At 47.2% G+C, this 21,632-nt stretch overlaps 1 protein-coding gene and 1 long non-coding RNA gene across 5 annotated transcripts in view; one reads left to right on the plus strand and one right to left on the minus strand.

Moving 5' to 3' along the window:
• KIRREL3 (kirre like nephrin family adhesion molecule 3) overlaps positions 1-21,632 on the plus strand; it is a 559,318-nt gene that overhangs the window by 369,128 nt on the left and 168,558 nt on the right. The window lies entirely within an intron of this gene.
• Positions 13,196-19,827, minus strand: LOC137772657 (uncharacterized). The gene is made up of 3 exons (XR_011075511.1): positions 19,393-19,827; positions 16,462-16,621; positions 13,196-13,272 (listed from the first exon to the last, which is right to left on the minus strand). It is a non-coding gene; the product is annotated as an uncharacterized lncRNA (long non-coding RNA).

Here is a 21,632-nt window from a genome sequence, read left to right on the forward strand (position 1 = left end):
TTCTAAGCATCGTGCAATCAGTCACCTTTCCCAAGCAGGCCCATTCACACATCTGTGAACTCATTCAGTTCTAAGGCCTGAAATTCTCTGATCTCCACCTCCTTCTCCTTGTATGGAAATAAAACTAAAACTTAGGGACTTCCCTGGTGGCACAGTGGTTAAGAATCCGCCTGCCAATGCAGTCAACACAGGTTCGAGCCCTGGTCCGGGAAGATCCCACACGCCACAGAGCAACTAAGCCCGTGCGCCACAACTACTGAGCCTGCACTCTAGAGCCCGCGAGCCAGGGACTTCCCTGGTGGCACAGTGGTTAAGAATCCGCCTGCCAATGCAGTCAACACAGGTTCGAGCCCTGGTCCGGGAAGATCCCACACGCCACAGAGCAACTAAGCCCGTGCGCCACAACTACTGAGCCTGCACTCTAGAGCCCGCGAGCCACAACTACTGAAGCCCACGCGCCTAGAGTCCATGCTCCGCAACAAGAGAAGCCACCGCAATGAGAAGCTCATGCAACGCAAGGAAGAGTAGCCCCCGCTTGCCACAACTAGAGAAAGCCCGTGCACAGCAACAAAGACCCGACAGAGCCAAAAATAATAAATAAATTAATTAATTTTTAAAAAGACAAAGAGTTACTTTAAATTTTAAAAAAACTAAAACTTAGAGGTTCAGCTCAAATGCTGCCTTCTTATAAAAGCTTTGCCTCATTCCTTCACACACACATACAAGTACACACACACACACACACACACACACACCTTCCTTTGAAGGTGGGTTCAAAATTTCTGTTATTCTTTCTTTTTTATTTTTTATTGAAGTATAGTAGATTTACAATGTTGTGTTAGTTTCAGGTGTACAGCAAAGTGATTTGGTTATATACGTATATAACTGAATATATATCTATATATTCTTTTTCAGATTCTTTTCCCATATAAGTTATTACAAAATATTAAGTAGAGGGCTTCCCTGGTGGCGCAGTGGTTGAGAGTCTGCCTGCCAATGCAGGGGACACGGGTTCGAGCCCTGGTCTGGGAGGATCCCGCGTGCCGCGGAGCGACTGGGCCCGTGAGCCACAATTGCTGGGCCTGCGCGTCTGGAGCCTGTGCCCCGCAACGGGAGAGGCCGCGATAGTGAGAGTCCCCGCGCACCGCGATGGAGAGTGGCCCCCACTTGCCGCAACTGGGGAGGGCCCTCGCACAGAAACGAAGACCCAACACAGCCATAAATAAATAAAATAAATAAAATAGTTTAAAAAAAAAAAAACAAAACCCTTTACTTATTAAAAAAAAAAAAATATTAAGTAGAGTTCCCTGTGCTATACAGTAGGTCCTTGTTGTTTATTTTATATATATAGTAATGTGTATATGTTACTCCCAAATTTCTAATTTATCCCACCCGCCACCTTCTCCCCTTTGGTAACCATAAGTTTGTTTTCTATGTCGAGAGTCTGTTCCTGTTGTGTAAATAAGTTCACTTGTATCATTGTTTTAGATTCCACATATAAGTGATATCATATGGTATTTGTCTTGCTCTGTCTGACTTGCTTAGTATGATAATCTCTAGGTCCATTCTTGTTGCTGCAAATGGCATATTTCATTCTTTTTTATGACTGAGTGGTATTCCATTGTATACATATACCACATCTTCTTTATCCAAAAAATTTTTGTTATTCTTTAGTGAGATATCAGCAGGCTGATATGCACTAGTACAGCAGTACCAGGGCCAGTTGTTAAAATACTGAAATATTTTCATACTGACAGATAAGGAGCTGCTGGCCCAAGCCCCCTCACCCAAGCTGCTTCTACTATTCCCAGACCCTCTTCCATGGTACCCCTAACCGTCCAGCCCCTAAAGGGTTAACGCTTGGACCAAAGGGCTCTGCTTTAGCCCTGTGGCCCGTGTCCATTCTGATTGGTCAGTACACTTGCCCTGTCAGTTATTAAACATTTGAATATCAATCCCGCTCATCAGTCTGCAGGATTGATATTCAGTCTACATCGAAGCAGGGTGTGCTCTTTCTCCCATTAGAATGTCACTCTCTATACCCCTAGGGGTCCATGGTTGCACATATGCCCAGGGCCACTGTTTTCAAAGAACTTGGTGGTAAAAAGGCGCACACACACCCTAAAATCCCCAAAATGCTACTGAGTTGAGGCTCTGCTTTTCTGCCTCTAGGTCTCAATTCCATGAGGGTCCATCCTTAGACCCAAGGCTGCAGAAATATGTCGGACAGGGCCAATGTATGTGCCCTAAACCCGACTGATGGCTCCCACCCCACAGCTTTCTTTCTATTCCAGAACACAGTCCCCCATTCATTGGATAAACACAAAGAGAACACCTACTGTGTGCCCAGAAGTGGGATATAGAAATGAAAGAGGCACATGTCCTCACCACAGAAGTTCAAACTGCACTGGGTATAGACAAGAAAACAAACACAGTACAACAGGAAGGCTGTTATAATAGAGATAAAATAAAGGCTGAGTGGTGTCCTGTGGAGTCTCAGAGGAGGAACTGCTCCTAATTCTGCACAGAGAGGCAGGGACGGTTCTCAGAGTGGGAGAGAAGAGCTGGCTCTTCTTAAGGATGGGTAAGAATTTCCCAGGCAGCAGATGGGGGAAGATGTTGAAGACACAGGGAATTTCATGTACAAAATATACAGAGGATAAGAGGACACAGAAGGGTCAGCAATGACCAGAGTGGCTGGGAACAGGAGGGGCAGGACATCAAACTGAAGATGGGGGGTGAGATTGAGGATCATGCCAAGGGGTTTATCCTGTCTGAAGAGGGAGCTGATGGAGGTCTTTACGCCAGGAAGTGACAAGATCAGATTCGTCTTGTAGCAAGATAATGTGAGTAGCAATATGGAGACTGAATTGGAATGTAGAAAGATGGGGCAGCCTGCAGAATTTGACTGAAACGGGATTTGTTTGTGAGTAATTGATCGCTTACAATTACCCTGAGGTTTTTTACAGAGCCTTTTTAGAAGGAAATATCACTTGTTTCAGGTCATATATTCAAATAGTTTGCATCAGTCTACCTAAAGGTAACTGAGAGTAGACCTGGGTAAGAAATTCTGAGACCTAGATTCTAGCCCAGGCCATGAATACCTCGCTGTGTGACCTTGAATAAGAAATTTAACCTCTCTAAAAGCAGTCACTGGAATCATACACTAAAGCAGTCCCATGCTCAGATCATAGGGCACAGCGTAGGAGCTGCTACCCAGGGTCTACTGCTGCAGGACTAGAGGCATTATGCTTCAGTATTATCAGGGGCATGTAGTGCTTCTGGCTGAAGAGGTGGGAAAACCTACCCTATTCTCTGCAACAGGGTAGGGTCTGACTTCCCAGGGCCTGGCCAGCTTTCAAGATAAGAGTGTAGGATACCTGTGCTTTCTAATAATCAGTGACCTTTGTGATGAGTCACTAGGAAATGCTGTCAACAGTCACCTCTGCTTCACCACCACTACCCTATCCCACCCCAATTCCCACCATCCTTACCTTGGTAGGTCTTGAAAAAGTACAGGCCACCTCCCTAAGCCCTGGATCAGTATCCAAGGGCCCCTTCCAGCAGCCCCGCCCTCATGGTTGGCCTCAAGTCAAGCATCTTGAGGTTGCCCCGCATTACATCATGACAGACGTTATTGATGCTTGGGAATTACTCAGCCCTTTGAAAAATCACAGCCACTATATTTGTCTCCATTAATATCCATGGCAGCACTTCAGTGAATCAATAGGATACTTAATGCTGAATTACACGACATGCCCAGGCAGCCTGCCTCTGTGGAGCATAATCTGTCAGGTGAATAGCATGGGAGAGTGTTCCAAGCCCAGTGTGACCGCGCCCGGACTAAGAAGCGGCGACCTGGCATAAATATGCATGTGTTTACCTGCTAGAAATGAACCACAGATTCTTGGTCTTTACAATTATAACTGGTTTTTTAAGCACCTGATTGTGCTTTTCTTTCCTTTCTGGTTTAAGTGAATCATGCTTCGTGGTATAAGAAAGATCTGGAGATTGGCTTTTTTCCTACTAGAAATCAGAGGAGAAGAAAAGAATCATCTGTTTAGGGAAAATAACAGATGACCCAGCTGCACAAACGTATCCCCATTCTCTGACCCCCCCCCCCCACTGTTCATTCTGGCTCCCTCCAACCCCGTGCCCTTGACCTTGATTCCTATTGATTTGACCCACGGTGCCATCTTCCTTGTTAGTAGCCTGACCTGTCCTCCAGGGATCTCCAAGCACTACATCACCGTCCATCACCGGTGAGGACAGTCCTTCCCAGGCTACGGTTATTGCAGGTGAAGAGAAGGGTAGCTCTTCTGTCCTCCTCATTTCAGTTTCTGCCTCTTCGATTCTGACCAGTTCAAGCATTATTTATTGAATTCAGACAACTGCTCACCATTATTTTCTCAATAGGCTAAAATGACTACCTGCCAGCCCCTCCTGAACTGAGGGGAAACGGGGGCATAACTTTTATTGCTGGGTTCAACACAGGCCGCACTTCACAGAAAAGGACTTTTCCAGTTGGTTGGTTCATTTTCTTGAGGGCCTAGAATTTCACCATATATCTTTGTCTGCTAGATTGATATTTAGTCAGTGACTTTCCCCTTGCCTCCTTTGGCTGCTATGCTCTTTTATTTTAAGAAAGCAATAGGAATGCCCTGCACACAGCCTAGCCCTGACCCCAGGCACCCTTTCTATCCTTGCTGGCCTATCCCTTAATGCCCCTTTTGCCTTCCTTCTCACTCTAGTCTGAGTTATCCTTCTTCTTCCTGATGGAAGAGTCACACAGATGCTTGTCTGATCATTCCAGTGGCTGCAAAATCTCATCAGCGCATCAGGCGGCCAACATCACAAATACCAACCCAGTCCCTTCAAAGACCCTGAAATTATAGTACAGGAGCAACAAACTGAGAAGAGCACATCGGAGGGAGTGCCCATGGAGATGCGAGGGAATGAAGAGTTCCACCACCACTCCCCGCGCTTTATCCATTTGCACAGAATCCAGGCTGAGTCCATTTGCTTTGGGGACACTGATCCCCGAGGGGCTTGGCTCGTACACCACCAAGGAGGGGGCGTGTTTTCTGGCGAGGCAGACTGCGCATGTGCAGAGAGCCTTGGCTTCCCTTCCACGTGACACATTATTCCATCTTCCACCCTGGAGGTGGGTTTCAGAGAGGGAGAGAGGAAGCAAGCTGTCCCGCTAGCAGGTTTTGGCTGTGTCACCGTAGACAAATGACTACCCACTTCTGTTTTCTTATCTCTAAAATGGAACAGAGGTTGTCAGGAAGATCAAATGAGATAGTTAGTGGGTAAGACTTTATAAATTATAAATGTGATATAAATGGACTCTGAGAGTCACATTGCCCGGGTTTGAATTCTGCATCCACCCCCCTAGTTGTGTGACCTTGTGCAAAACAATCTCTCAGTGCCTCAGTCTCCTCATTGTAAAGTGGGACCCAGATAGTGCCTGCCTTATGAGATCTGTTGTACGGATGAAAAGCATTAATAGAGATAAAGCACTTGGAACAGTTTCTGGCATGTACTTAGCACTCTAAAGAGTGTAGCTGCTGTTATTATTTTCCCCTTTTAGAATTCGACCTCCTGGGAGTCAAGATCTAGTCTCTCCTAAAGTGTAATGAAAGTGCCAAGTTAACCGCATAGGGACCTGATAAGGGTGTGTGGGCTCTTGTTGTGGTCACAGAGGGCACTGATTGCCGTCCTGCCAAGGGGTCATCAGCAGCGGCCCTTCCTCCAGAGGGACCAGGCGCATCACCCCTCAAAAGCCAGAGCCCGCTGGCTCCTTCCACCTTCACCAAGCTCCTCGGCCAGAGAATGGAAACTCAAGGTTCAACATGAGATAAAATGTGTCACCATTTTTAACAACATTTAGAAGGTGCCTCTAAGAAGAGTAATTAAAACAGCACCCAAATTTGTGATAACTTTTTCTCTAAGAACACAGGGTTCTCCGCTGGCTGGTTTAGCGTGGGAACAATTACTGTATGCAAAGTACCTTAAAGATGCAATATGAGCCACAACTCCCAAGAGAGATTAGCAACTATAGCAAAATAGTGACACAGATGCAACCCCAGATATGTCCTCTAATCTGTGCTGAGACCCTGATTCCCACACCTGCCAGCACCCGGCCAGCACCCGGCCAGCACCTCAGAGCTGTCTACTCCAGAAGAAACACAACTGACAGCCCCAGGGGCTGCAACCCCAGGTCCCCAACTCCGCAGCCAAAAATGAGCATTTTCCACCCATGTTGGGCAAGATAATTATCTTCATAAAGTTTAAGAAACGTGATAATGGATCTCATTTTATAAAGCACATTAAGGTTAGAATTTAGTGCAAGACAGTAAAACAAATCTAAAACTATAAGGTACTGTAGTAGAATCAATAGGGATTCTTAGGAGCAGAGTGGTATATCGGAGGCGATAAAGCCTTGGAAATCCAAGAAAACAATGTTCTAGTAAAACTACGATAAATGACTATGATTTAACTACTTGGTAAATAAGTTGGTATTTCTATGGGTTTTATAGTTTCATGGTATAAAAAAAAATGCACATCAGGGATCCATCCAAGATAATTCTTATAAAGATTATATCCAAGAGTAGTATCATTTTGGCAATTTATGCTTTTAAATAATAGTATATTATTTTCTTCATAGATCTACTTTTTAAGCCTCTCACATGCTTTTAAGATTTCACTTACCATTAGATGATCACTCTGAAGATTCTCAAGTCTTTGAGCACATGAAATTATATTACCCACACCTTTCTCCTACTTCGTAGAACAGTCAGACTTGGGAATTCCTACAGGAACTTGATATTCCGAACTATTTTTCACTTAGCTGGGTATAATTCCAAATGTTGGTTTAGAAAAATAGGAAGCCATTTTACTTGAAGTTCTTATCACCTGTTCAAATAAACCAAATCAAAAGGGGCTCTCCCCATCCCCGACTCAGAGCTGTTCTGAATAGTCAAACAAAGATTAAACTCTTGATTTAAGTAGCTACATCTGAGCAGTAATTAACATGTACATCAAAATTTTTTTTCCTTTGATATGATGTGGTACTGGAATTTAAACCCTGATGAAGGTGCCAAAATTAACTGCAATGGGAAATGAATAATAATTCTTTTAAGATGACTTTGCCCTTTGCATTAGCTTACATTGAGCCCTTTTCCAGACTGTGCTCTGCTCTTAAGAAATCTGCAAGTCAGGCACACAGGTCAGTTCCAAAGATCTATGAGAGGAAAGGAAAGGAAAAACCATGTCTCTATGCCCATGTCTCTATATGTTATCACCCCTGTTAGTTGGACATACTCGTCTCCTCTCTAAGAAAAAAGCAGAGGCTGTCTTTTCTGGGTTTGGATGATTTATAAGAAGTTAAGGAAGGAATTTCAAGTGGGGTGTGAGGCAGGAAGAAGAGATCAAGAGACCTATATAGGCATTTGAAGCGGGAGGGAAGAGAATGAATGTGGAACCAGAGAAGGGACTAATTGTAGCTTCTCCTTAGTGTAAAAATCCGTTGATTTAACTTCCTAGGGCAGTGGTTCTCTATTTTTGAGAGCAATGAAAATTTGAGACCTGAATGAAAGCTCTGGGCTCACTTCCCAGAAGCACGCACACAACACACGTGTGCACACACGTAAGGACACCATTGTGCATGGGGTGTGTGGACCCATCCAAGGGCCCAGAAGCCCCACATTGAGAACCCCTGTACGCTAAAGACTTAGTCTAATACTCTTACTTAGTGACTGTCCATGGAGTTAACAGTACCTCTGAATCCTGGGCTTGTCAAAAGTATGGGTTTTTTTAGATCTCATCAAATTTCCCTTTCATTTACGAGCAATATTTTGCAAACTTTAGTTATCTGCTTCCCTTCTATTTGTCATATCCATTTATCATGTCCATGCCACAGTACAATACCCGTACTATAACTGACAAAGTTTTTCTTCAAACTAACTTATTCTTCAAAAGAATGTTTGATACTGGATACCACATTTTGAAAAGGTCATGGAAATGCAGGCTATGACGGGCAGATCTGGTGGCACGGCTCCGAGCAGCCCAGAGTGAAGGCAATACAACTGCTGGACTGGATATGAAGGCAGGTACCATTGGAGATATGGCGATACTGCATATAACAGAAAGTTTCCAAGTGAAGCGACAAGTTCTTTTAAGTGCAGCTGAAGCACCAGAGGTGATTCTACATGTGGACAACATCATCAAGGCAGCACCAAGGAAACGTGTCCCTGATCACCACCCCTGTTAAGCATTCCCATATGCTGTTGAGCCCTGGACCAGTTCATAGTAAAGTTGTGTTTGAAAGACTTTGACCTCCTGAAAGAAGACTATAGAATTGAAGTTTACCTGTGACTGTTATATCCTTAAGATTGGACACTTAACTGACCTTCTATTTTAACATGGGTCTAATTTATTTGCTATTTCATTTTCCATAAAATTCAGTTGATTTAAAAGTTCATTTCTCATACTGTGCATCAAAATAAAAATTTGAACAATTAAAAAAAAGAAAAGGTCATGTATAAACAAGAGATCAGCCAATGAAGAATGCTCAAGATGAGGAGGAGTCTAGAATCCAAAGTACTAATTGAAATAATAGGGAAAGTTTAGAAAGAACTAAAGGTGAATACAACAGCTGATAACAAAAATTTCAAGAGGGAAGTAGCCTTGTTTTGGGTTTTGTGTTGGTTTTTGGTGCAGGAGTCATTACTAGAAGAACCAAGTGTGAACCGTAGGAAAGGGAATAATCTTCCGAACAATTAGGAGTGCCTCCTTGCAATCCAGTCTCCACATAGTATCTTTTTAAAATATGAATCATATTATGTCACCTTCCCATTCAAGCCCATCTGATGGCTTCCCACCACACCTGGAATAAAATCCAAAGCCCTCACTATGGCAGGTGGGCCCTACACCATCTGGCTTCCACCTTCCTCTCTAGGTTCATCTCCTCCCCATCTTCCTCCAACTTAATTGTTCTCCAGGCCATTGGCCTTCTTTCATGTGACAAACTCATCTCAAAGCCTTGCCATGTCCTGTTTCCTCTGCTTCAGATGCTCTTCCCTGGATCTTGGGAAGATGGATCCGTCTTGTCTTTTAGGTCTCAGCTCAGTTGTCAGGTCTTTAACGAGCTCTTCCCTAACTGTTCAATCTCAAGTGGTCCCCACACCCAGGCACCCTCTGCCACTGTTTCATCGTCTCCAATGCATTTATCAGCACCTGAAACTCCTGTTTATTTACTTTTTATTTTCTAATACTTGTTTCCCCTGCTAGAAATCAAGATCCATGAGAACCGGCCCTTGTCTGGCTTGCCAGCTTCTGGAATAGTGTCTGACACAAAGTAGGCATTTATTAAATATTCCTTGGGTGGACAAATGAGGAATCAAACAGCATAACTTCCTTGTGAAGTGATTCACGAGTCTTCCATCAGTAGAGGTGGGTGAATCCAGTCACAGCCCTTATCAGGGATGCTCTGAGAAGCTCCTAGCGTTGAATAGGTAAATGAGTTGAACTCTAATTTTCAGATCTGAGATTTGCATATTTCATAGGCTCACGTCACAGGGGGGAAGGAGCGTGACCAAGTCAGATGGGCCTGGGATTAAGTCTTAGTGTTGCTACTTATGCATGGGGGACTCTGGGCAAGTCACTTAATCTCCCTGGACTTCAGTGTACTCCTCATCTGAAAAATGCAAATAACAAGACCTAGCTTGCTGGGCCGTGGGGCGTATTTAAGAAGATAACGCGTATGATGTACCAAACTTGGTGCCATGTGCCTACTCGGGACGCCACAATGGCGGCTCTAGTTATGCAGCACAGCTTCCTCCACAACCTCTCAGCCTTTGACAAGAGGGCTGATTTGTTGGCAATATTCAGGCTAGAAGAATTTGTGGAGGGCATCTTCATTTCCTGAGAAAATCATATGCCGCTTCAAATTCCTTTTGGAAAGAAAATAAGTGTCAATTCTGAAAGACAGACATCAAAATGAATGTGTGGCCTCGTATCTCTGACCCAAAAAACAGTTTAACCGTGCTATTGATGTAGCTCTGAATTTCTCTGTCGTGGGTCTGGGGGTCCCCTCTTCTCTCACTCCTTCCCTCAGGGTTAAATGACAGCCAGGGCTCTGTTTCTCCCTGACCCACCATCTAATGCTCATGGGCCAAATCCACACCTGTTTGATGATGAGAGCACCCTTCCAACCTGCAAGGGACCCAGATCCACCCATCCTGTGGGCTGAGACTGTGGCCTCAACCTGGGCAGGCCAGGAGGACCTGCTCCCAGAATTCACTTGGTAAATCAGGGTTATTAGCCCAGGAAAGCCTCCTCAGAGGGCATTCTCCTAAGTCCCCAACTTTAGTCCAGACGGCCCTCAGGTATCCCTTCTGGAAGAGAGCACAATATAGTGAAATGAACACAAAGGGTTAAGTCATGCTGAGATAAGACTCACTCACTCTAGTTTCTAATTTCATCTTCAAACCCCCGACCCGAGCCTCAGTTTCCTCATCTGTAATATGGAAACACTATCACCTGTCCCATATGTTGATCAGCAACTAATGGGATAGTGTATGTTCAGGGCCCAATTCTCGAATGTTTGCGCCCATCGTTATCCTTACCGTCTCATCACTACCTCCCCCCAACCCCTCCAGAGAAAGGGTGACACCTCTATGCCTAAGAAATTTAACAGGAGGGTAGTCACTGCAGCCAACTGAATCCCCCCTTTCCACGTGAAGTTTGATTTTGGCCATGATTAAGAAGAATGCCACGACCTTTAATACAATGCACCCTGAGTTAAAGGAATCCCCAAACCCAGCGACGTGTCCCCCCCTCTTTCCTTTTCCTGCCTCTCCTCGCCCTGTGCTGGCCCCCTCCCACCCATTCTCCCAAGCCCCCATTTCACAGTGCTCCTTGTAGCCTTCCACTAATTGGCAGTTCCATCTCAGGAATATTATGTCTCTGCCTTTGGCTATGCCAGCACTTTGATGAAAGACTTCCTGGGAGCACTCCCTCCTTCATCAGCTGCTTCCACCCCTCCGACTTAGAGCCTGAGCCACGCGGTAATGCAATCACTGTGTCTATGAGACATGAACGAAGAAGTAGCACAATGTTTCATGGCCAAAGCAGTTATGCATCTCCCCACCAAGACCCAGGACTAGTCTCTCCATTCTGTCCTGTCACCAGGGACATACAAAGGAGTCTGGTCCCCGGACATGTGACCGTGGGCCTTAATGAAAAATGCAGGCGGTGACAAAAGAGACCACAACATCCATTACCTGGAGGTGACCACACCTGCCAAGAGAGCATTCCATCCTGGATCCTGTGTGGCAGAGGTAGTGAGGCTCTCCCTCTGGACCAGACCAACACCTTGCTTGTTGGTGGAGTCGGGGTAGAAGGCTGATGGGAGCAGTAACCAGGTGACCTAGGACTTTAAATATCCGCCTCCTCTGGCTCCATTATCATCTGGGACCAGCCTAACTCAATCTATACTCACTGCCGTGGTATCATCAGTTCACCCAAATAGTCGTGTATCTTCAACCTGCGCACCTCTGGGACTGGGGAGCCCTCTATCCCCCAAAACAGCCCACCCAGGGTGCTGGCAGGCAGGGTAGCACAACAGTTAGGAGAAAAGGTTTTGAGTCAGACAGGCTTGAGTTCCCAGCCTGCCTCTGCTACATGCTGGTGGTAAGTTTGCACATTACTTAACCACCCTAAGCTCTGGTTTCCTTAACTGTAGACTGGGGTAATAAATAGACCTACCTCTTAAAGCACTGGAAGAATTAAAGGAAATAAGCAAGAAAAGTGCTTTGCCTAGTGGGCATTAATGACAGTCATTAAGCATCATAGAAATAATAATAAACATTTGTTGAAGACTATGTCAGGAAGTGGATTAGGTACTAGGAATACAGGGGTGACAAAGACATGGTCTCAAGGTAGAGAAGATGGTCATAAAAGCAGGTGACAGGGAATATGGGAACAGAGCTCTATATTACAATTCTTCCTTATAATGCAACAAAATCAGTTTCCCTGACTCTCTACTCATTGGCTCAAGTTCAGCCCCCTGGAGCATCTAAAAATCACTCCACTCCCTCTTCCACATGACAGCCTTTAACCTCTTGAAGACCACAAATCATGTCCCCCCTAAGTCCCCCCTTTTCTAGGCTAAACAGTCCCAGTTCCCCTCTAAAAATAATAAGCCTGGCTTATCTTTCTACGTGCCTTTCTCCAAGGAACAAAAGGTATTTTACCAGCCCCAGCTCATTCATCTTCTCAGCACAGTGGGCCCACAAAGAAAGGAAGATTTACCTGCCCTACCCAGGCCTGATACCGAGAGAAATTTAATTCCATTTGGGATCCCTCCAGGGTCCTTCAGCTGAGACACGCACGTCAGACCCCAGCTCAGATGCACTGTCCAGTGATTGTGGCCTTCTTTTCTATTTCACCGACCTTGGCTGGTGAGACATCGCTGCCCAGCTCACAGCATCAGGCAACCAGAAATCCAGAGGAACCTTTGAGATCATCTGGGCCAGGGGTTATCTGCCTGGGCTTCATCATAGAATCTCCTGGGGAATGTTTAATAAAGACACCAATGGGCAGCCCCATTCGCCCACAAGAAATTCCTTTTTTTTTTTCCTGGTTGCACCGTGTGGCATGGGAGATCTTAGTTCCCTGACCAGGGATCGAACCCACGCCCCCTACACTGGAAACGTGGAGTCTTAACCACTGGTCTGCCAGGGAAGTCCCAAGAAATTCTGATTTAATTGATCTAAGGGCCTAGGCATCAAAATAGTTTCCAAAGCTCCCCACGGCATTCTAATACACAGCCAGGATTAAAAATCCACCCATCTAGCTCACCATTTCCTTTTGCACTTGAGAAAACTGTCCAAAGGGTAGACATGATCTGTCCAAGGTCACAAAGCTAGTTAGAGGAGAAGGCAGGATTAGAAGTCCTGGCTCCTGCTTCCCTATCTAGTGTCTTTTTTTTTTTTTTTTTAAAGATAATAGTCATCTTTTCTTTTTTTAAAATATTTATTTATTTATTTTTGGCTGTGGTGGGTCTTCGTTTCTGTGCGAGGGCTTTCTCTAGTTGCGGCAAGCGGGGGCCACTCTTCATCGCGGTGCGCGGGCCTCTCACTATCGCGGCCTCTCTTGTTGCGGAGCACAGGCTCCAGACGCGCAGGCTCAGCAGTTGTGGCTCACGGGCCCAGTTGCTCCACAGCATGTGGGATCTTCCCAAACCAGGGCTCGAACCCGTGTCCCCTGCATTGGCAGGCGGATTCTCAACCACTGCACCACCAGGGAAGCCCTATCTAGTGTCTTTTCACTAGGCTATCTGGAGGTTAACATCCTGACTTCAAACTAGAATCCAAGATGTGTACCATGAGATGCTATAGAGAAGTAGACAATGGATCTTACTCTTCCAAGCCCTAAACCCACCGTGTTAATCCCACTCTCTTTTCTAAACCTTTCTTCTCCTCCCTCACCTCTGTACTCCAGTCTTAAAATGTGTTGTCAAAATGACATCCACAAAGGGAGAGCTCTATTCAGTTTTCAGCCAAAAGAATTACACAGGAAAGAACCTCATCGTAAATCAAAAGCCAAAAGCAATTCTTAAAACCAAATTAAGGTCCGAAGCATTCAGCAAAGCCTCTTTAGAAATCAACCCTTCAGGTTCAGCCCTCTGCAAGAGAAAGGCTATGCGGGGGTGGGGGAAGAAAAGAAACAGGATTAAAATTCCAGAAATGTAATCTGAAATAAATAAGTGATATTTTCTGGCCAAGGTAATGCCAGGGTTTTAGTTTCCAATGTGATAGAGCTACTTTACATTTTAATAAATGCACATTGAGAAAATAATATTATTGCTCTGATATTGGGAGATTATTTGTGAACATAAAATATTAGAACTTGTCAGGAAGGCATTTATTTTCTTTTTCCTTCTTTCTCTACTGCAATATTCTTTCACCTAATGAAAGATGATTGCAAAAATAATTATACCAAACAGTAGCCAACACACACAAAATAAATGGGAAAAAAAGAAGGTTATCTGGCACTGGATTGCAAACACAAGAAGGGAAAAGCATGTGTCAGAGCAAGGGGGGATAATTGCACATCAATCTGATGATTACAGAGTGGGTGGAAAAAATTAAGGCAACTGATTGGCTGCTGAATGTTCAGTTCCCAGATGGAAATCAGAACATGGATCAGAACTCATTAGTCAAATTATCCATTTCCTGTATCCATGTGGAAAAGCCAAAAATGTAGATGGAGTTCTGTGTTTGAGAAATTAATTGAACCTTAAAATGCTGCCACATGTGAGCCCGTAATCATGGAACTTTGGGATCCATAGCCAGTTTCCGATGGTTCTTGAACCCCTGGAGTTATGTGTATTCATACATATACACTTACCTGGAAAGAGATTCTATGGTTTTTAATAAACTTCTAAAAAAGCTGTTTATCAAAAATAAATAAAAATTAAAAATTAAGAACCACTGAACTGCTCTATCCCCTTCATTTGAAAAATAAAATAAAAATAAAACTGTTCCCAGAAAATAGTTGGGGAGTTCTGCAAAAAGTTAAACATAGAGTTACTCTGTGACCCAACAATTCCAACCCTAAGTATGTACCCAAGAGAACTAAAAACCTATGTTCACACAAAAACTTTACACAAATGTTCATAGCAGCTTTAGTCATAATAGCCAAAAGAGAGAAACTCAAATGTCCATCTAATGCTGAATAAATAAACAAAATATGGTATATCCGTCATACATGGAGTATTATTCAGCCATAAAATGCAATGAAGTACTGATACAGGCTACAACATGGATAAATGTTGAAACCCTTATGCTAAGTGACAGAAGGCAGTCACAAAAGGCCACATATTGTATGATTCCATTTATACAAAATGTCCAAAATGGTCAATTTTTTTTTTTTTTTTTTTTTTTTTTTGGCTGTGCCGTGTGGCTTGCAGGATCTTAGCTCCCTGACCAGGGACTGAACCCAGGCCCTGGCAGTAAAAGTGCCAAGTCCTAATCACTAGACTGCCAGGGAATTCCCCAACAATAATCAAATTCTTAAAGACAGAAAGCAGATTAGTGGTTGCCTGCAGGGTGGGTTGGGGATTGGAAGTGAGTAATACAGGGTACAGGGTTTATTTTTAGGGTGATGAAAATGTTCCAGACTTAGCTAATGATAATGGTTTCAAAATGATGTAAATATACTTAAAAACCACTGCACCATACATTTTAAAAGGATGAATTTTACGTTAGGTGAACTATACCTCATTTTTTGAGTGTCCAAAAAAAAAAAAAAATACTATCCCCATTAACTTACGCACAAGTTCACCAAGCAGTAGCAGAGCCAGGTGATAGGAGAACATACTGAGAGCGAGTATGAGATAAGGAAGATTAACCCAAATTGATGTCATGTGTATTTATTCACTCAAATATTGATGGATGCTTATTATTTATACATGCCAGCACACCTGGGCCCTGCCGACCCCGACCCCATAGTGAAGCAATAGACGTACTCCTACTCTCTTGGACTGACATTCTAGTGGGAGGGAGATAGTCCACCAAACCCACAACAAATTGTGTCATTACAATAGTGGTGCAAGATGTGAAGGAGAAGCACAGGTGACATGAGTGTGTAACAGACCAGACAGGGCAGGGGGCAGGAGGCCTCCTTGAGCAGGTGGGTCTAAGGGGGTAGGAGCCCAGAACATTTAAGGAACTAAAGGAGATCCATGTGGCCAAGGGCACCAGAGAAGGGCAGAAGGGTGTGTCAGGGTCTAGAGAGACAGTAGTGGCCTGTAGACCAGATTAAGGATTTGGGTGTTCAGCCTAAGCTGATGGGTCTAGCTGAGACGTGATCTGTTCCTAAAGCATCAGACTGGCCGATCTGGGGAGGACGGATGGCGAGAGGCAGCATCAGTGTGCAGAGAGCAGTTGGGAGGCTACTGTGGTCTTGTCAGCCAGAAAAAGGGTCCAGGGCCAATGTACCCAACATGCATGCAGGCTGGAGGGTACTGATGGAAAGGAAACAGGAAAGCCAATTTGTGCAAATGCTGTTACAACGTCTGGGCTCTGGCATGTCATCCGCCTGCCACACCTTCAAGAAAGAGATGAGGGCTGCACATAGGAAAGTGAAAAATGGAGTTGATGAGGTGGGAAATGTGAAGATGCTCGGTTATCCGCAAAGTCCAGTTTGAAGAAGCACAGGCTGAAAGGGAGTGTAGCTCCCGTGCATGTGTGCTCACCAGAGGTGAACAGAGACCGTGGAATGAGTTGAATAGAGAACCGCCCTTGACGTTTGAAAGAAGCCTAAACCTGCAAAAGACGTTATCCCTCAAAGGTGTTAGAAGTTGAAAATGTATACCGGTTATAGAAGGAAAGTAACGAGAAGGTTTTGAAGGTGGTAGTAACAGTAACAATAATAATAGCTAGTACTCACTGAGCGTTTCGAGAGAGGAACTGGGCTAAGCAGGTCACACGTGTTATCTCATTTAATTTTCCCCCGGGGACCTCCACGTGAGGGATGTCCTGTTACTATGGTCACCTCTCAGATGGAGCCACTGTGACTTCAGTGATGTCGCCTTCCCGAGGTCGCAGGCCTAGGAAGAAGGGGAGCCAGACCTGCACATGGCAGTCTGCCTCCCGCACAGCCCTCTCGGCCCCTAAGGCCAATGGCCTAGTCCTCCCATCCTCTCCATCACAGGTGGTGGAGGCTAGCAGATTCCTCCTGAATCTTAGAGATTATGGCCAAGAGTCCCGGCCTTCAGCCCCTGCCCAAGTCAGGCTACGAAGGCCAAGAGGACCTTAGGCTCTGTGAGGACCTGCTATTCCCTGAGGCCAAAGCTCCTGCCAGGCCTGCAGGGACCCAGAAACCAATGAAACTGCTCTCAGGGAGACGGAGAGCCCTCCAAGTGACCACAGAGAAGCGGATTTCTCCAGCAAGTCCTGGTTCCCCTTTGCCCCATCTGCAGTCCAGGCCCTTCCAGGCTCTCCTTGTCTCCCCCAACCCCATTGGCTTATAGGGCCGGAGCCCCACACTTGCTTTACAGCCTGTAGCCCTTCTGTCTACAGTGAGTAGACAGAATAGATGGGGTCAGCATCTCATTACCATGACCACCCGTTATCCTAGGGATGCCCCCTTTGTCCTTGTACCCAAAGGTTCATTGGTTAATACGAAGCATCACTTAGGGACCTGTTTAACAAGATCCTCTTCCAGATGGGACCTCAAAATGCCCCACCCTCTTGCCACCTTTCTAATGACCTTCTGAAGGGGATATAAAGTGGCCTAACCGTCTTAAGAGCGCAGGCTTTGGAGTCAGACCTAGATTTCCAGCTGAATAAATGAGTGGCCTTGGGCCGATTTATTTAACCTCCTTGAGCCTCAGTTTCTTTGTCTGCAAAATAGAAATAATAATAGCATCTTCCAACAACATTGGGCTGTTCTAATGTTTCCCTGAAACTATCTACATACAATCTTACCTCTGTGCCTGTCACATAGTAATATTCAATTAACGTTCGTTCGCTGCTCTTGTTAGTAATGATTCACAGAATAAACAATCACGATAGGGAGGAGCTAGAAGAGCGATTCTGTGTGTTAGACTCGCCTGGGGAGCTTCTAAACCACTCAGTAGGAGGTGCACCCCATACCAATTAAGTCGGAACCTCTGGTGAGGGAACCAGTTGTCAGGGTCTGTCAAAGCTCTCGGATGATTCCAATATGCAGCCAAAGTGGAGGACCCCCAGAACAGGATGACCCACGATCCCGTTCCTCCCCAGCTCTACCCAGATGAATGTAAGACAAGTGAGCACCAGAGAACAGAGGTTCCCCCAGAATGCCCAGAAGGCGCTGAGCTGAAAGTGAAGCTCTCCCCTTACTCTAGTTTCAGACACACCCACCCAACCGTCTCTCCGAGCCGCTCTGGGCCTCAAAAGTCCCTTCAGGTAGGTTGGGAAGGAGACCTTCCTCACACGTCTCCCAAGGCAGGAAAAACTCTAGTCAGCCAGCCATGTTGTCCCTCTAGGACAGACCAAAGAAAGTCATAAGTAAGAGATGCTGCATAAACAATGTGCAATTAACCCTGCCACCAGCCCCGGGGAAGACACGCATTAGCCGTCTTGGCACAAGGCTAAGCTGAGACCTGAAGGAAGCCACCTGGGGTTGCACAAGAGTGACAGCTAAACCTCAGTCCTTCAGAAGCTGCCCCTCCCTCCCAGGCCCCTTCCTGGGGTCCCGGCCTCAGCAGGAGAGACACACACCCAAGGCGGATGGACGGCTGTCAATTTAGCCCAAGTAAATGTGGAGTTAGAATTGGCAGTAACTTTAGCCCCATCTCCACCTCCATGCAAGATCTTTCTTGTTCTCCTACAACACTAATTGCATTTCTCTTCTATAACTGTCCCTCTGGCTGAGTGTTTCTGCTACCCACCCCGACAGTGATCATTGGTTTATCGGGGGCTCAGCGCATCGTCAGCCTGGCTCAGGGGCTGCCCTGCTGGCTCCCTACTCTCCTGCCCCAGGCTTCGCATCCTCACTGCCCATCTCGGCCTCAGAAGCACGCTCCCTGCACCAGCGCAGTGAGGCCCCAGGAAACTGCAAAGCACGTGTGCTAGTTACCAGCTCACAAGCCTGCAGGGTACTCTGCCTCTGGACCAGCCTCCCCTACCGGTTGAATTCCCGGCCCCGCCCGGCACCGCCATCCCCTTAGGCAGGAGGGGTGAGGAGGGGCTGTCCTTTGTGGCTGGATCCGTCCAGGATGATTACGGGCTGAGAAGGGAGCTCTGTGATTAAGGAAGCCATTTGGGGGACGGGAGAGGAGGTGCGATCCTAAAACACCTGCCTGGGAACCAGTCAAGGCCAGACGTGCACCTCCCACAGACGGAAGAAGGGCTCCAGGGGCTAAGCGCAGTTGAAAAGCAAGGTTAGTGAATTTAATGAGGTGATCTTAGGCAGCTTAATTCAGCTCGATAGCCTGGGGCTAGAGGAGGAGCCAGAGCAGAAAGTCAGAAGTTAAGGCTGTGCTAATTAGATTTCACAAATGCCATTGTTATTGAGCCTGCCCGGGTGGAAGGGAGGCTCCCGGGGGCGGCTTCTGAGACGCCCCGCCCAGCTGCCTCCCACCTGTCTCTCCCACCCGGCCTGCCCACCCTCACCCCAGCAGCGGTCCTGGACCGGGCACCGGGCTCAGACCGCCCCCCCCCCCGGTCCGCCCCTTGGGGTGGTAAAGGGTGTCGGCGGAACGGCAGCTGCCACTCTTCCTCCTGGTTGGTAAGAGGCCGGCATGGCCGGCCCGTCCGGTGGCAGAATGTCTCAGGGGACATCATGCCCTGGTCACTGTGACAAGGTGTCAGTCCCCAGCCTTGCAGGGCTTACCCAGCAGTGACTGTCCTGAGCTGAGCGGCGATTGGCCTCAGGGCTCCTATTGGTAGCAGCGCCCTCACTCTTCACCTGTACACCCTGCAGAGCTAGGATGCAGAGAGGAAGTGGCCGGAAGGGAAGGGAGGGGTGGCCCGCCTTGGAAGGATTTGGCCCTTAAGCAAGAAATGGAGGGCTCAGTTTCTCCATCTGTCAAATGGCTCATTGCACAAGGCCCCGGGATGTAGATTGCAGTAGTGAAGGCTCATGTTGACCTTGCTGCCGGAGGTTTAGTGCTCTGAGGACAGGGGAAGCCACCGGGTGCCCACGCGATAACAGGGAGCCGTTAATACTGGCTGTAATAGTTCTTGAACCAGGCAAGCTACTTATCTCCGGGCGGGGCGAGAGGGAGCCGAGTTCCTGCTCCCAAGGGACAGCCCCACCTGTGGAGAGGCTGCTCCCTCCGGTGGAAGGTGACGGTTCTGGTCAGCAAGCTCGGCCCCCTCTCCCCTCCCTTCCGATCTCGCCTTCGGCCCTTCCTCTCCCCGCCCTTCCGATCTCGCCTTCGGCCCTTCCTCTCCCCGCCCTTCCGATCTCGCCTTCGGCCCTTCCTCTCCCCGCCCTTCCGATCTCGCCTTCGGCCCTTCCTCTCCCCTCCCTTCCGATCTCGCCTTCGGCCCTTCCTCTCCCCGCCCTTCCGATCTCGCCTTCGGCCCTTCCTCTCCCCGCCCTTCCGATCTCGCCTTCGGCCCTTCCTCTCCCCGCCCTTCCGATCTCGCCTTCGGCCCTTCCTCTCCCCTCCCTTCCGATCTCGCCTTCGGCCCTTCCTCTCCCCTCCCTTCCGATCTCGCCTTCGGCCCTTCCTCTCCCCTCCCTTCCGATCTCGCCTTCGGCCCTTCCTCTCCCCTCCCTTCCGATCTCGCCTTCGGCCCTTCCTCTCCCAGCCGAGAGCTTCACATCCCCATCAGAGGCAATCCCAACCACCACAGACTCACAGGATCTGACACCAAAATTTGATAAAGGGAGTTGAGTCGATTGCCTCGGTTTGCTTTCCTGTAAAAGGAGGCGATGGGCCCACCTCAGCTCTGCTACCCCATTGTTCCCCTGGGCTGGGGGCGCCAGAACCCCACCTCCCGATGGCCTCCTGGCGGGGCTGGTACTCCTGAGCCCCTGACAAGCCCTGTGGTTGGTTCACAGCCGTCTGCCTGCCCCTGCTGGGAGAGCCCCCTTGGAAGCGAGCAACTGCTTAATGAGGTAAACACGCGCGCGAAATCACAAAGCTCTGGAATCCAGGCAGGTTCTCAAGCTGCTTATTTCAGCTAGAAATTACCTGCAGCCTGCCCCCTCCCGACACATCCGGGGCCCTCCCCCAGCCCCCAAATCCCTCCCTCCTTTGCTCAGTCTAAGCTTTTAGAGGAGAAAAAAAAGGTGTGGACGGAAGCAAGCCTGTTGATGCATGGCAGTTCGGGCAAGTTCTAAGGCCTCTGCAGAGTTTGCGGAGAACGTCCCTGGAATGCTAAACATGCCGCTGGGTTCCCTCCGCCACCGCCTTGAGCCGAGTCTTGGGGGCTGGGACGCAGCAGCCTTCCCCTGCTGCCTGCGCTGGAACGTCTAGGGTCTCAGCCTGGCATCGACCCGGGATGTGTGGGGCCACCTGGGATGTGGCCCTGTGACCAACCTAAGCTGGTGAAATGTGGAAGATGGTTTCCAGGGAGCCTGGACTCTCCTCCCCCGTGGCCCTGTGAAATTGACAATGATGATGGTAATAATCCCTAATGTTTCCTGAATCATTACCATGTCTCAGACCCTGTTCTAAAGGATTTGCACACCCTAACTTGTTCAATGCCCACGACAACCCTATGAGACAGGTATTATTATTTCCCTGTATTTTACACGTGAGGAAACTGGGACACAGGAAGGTGAGGTAAAGTGACTTGTCTAACGTCACAGCTAGTGAGCAACAGACCTGAAATCTGAACCCAGGAATTCTGGCTCCAGAGCCCACGCTCATAAATACTATGCTAAGCTGTTTCTTCATAAAAATAGTATTTTAGTATGACTGGCTCTGATTTGAGTGCTTCTACGCTGGGCACTGTGCAAGGACCTTGGCGTACCTTATATCAGGGAATGCTCTCAACAGCCCTACAAGGCAGATGCTATGATCTCCTTTTCCAGATGAAGCATTGGAGGCTCAGAGAGATTAAATAACTAGGCCAAAGTCACAGAGGTGGTGAGTAGATGACGGGGATGACTTCCCA

The sequence above is a fragment of the Eschrichtius robustus genome, chromosome 11 (assembly GCF_028021215.1).
Source record: "Eschrichtius robustus isolate mEscRob2 chromosome 11, mEscRob2.pri, whole genome shotgun sequence".
NCBI classification, from domain to species: domain Eukaryota; kingdom Metazoa; phylum Chordata; class Mammalia; order Artiodactyla; family Eschrichtiidae; genus Eschrichtius; species Eschrichtius robustus.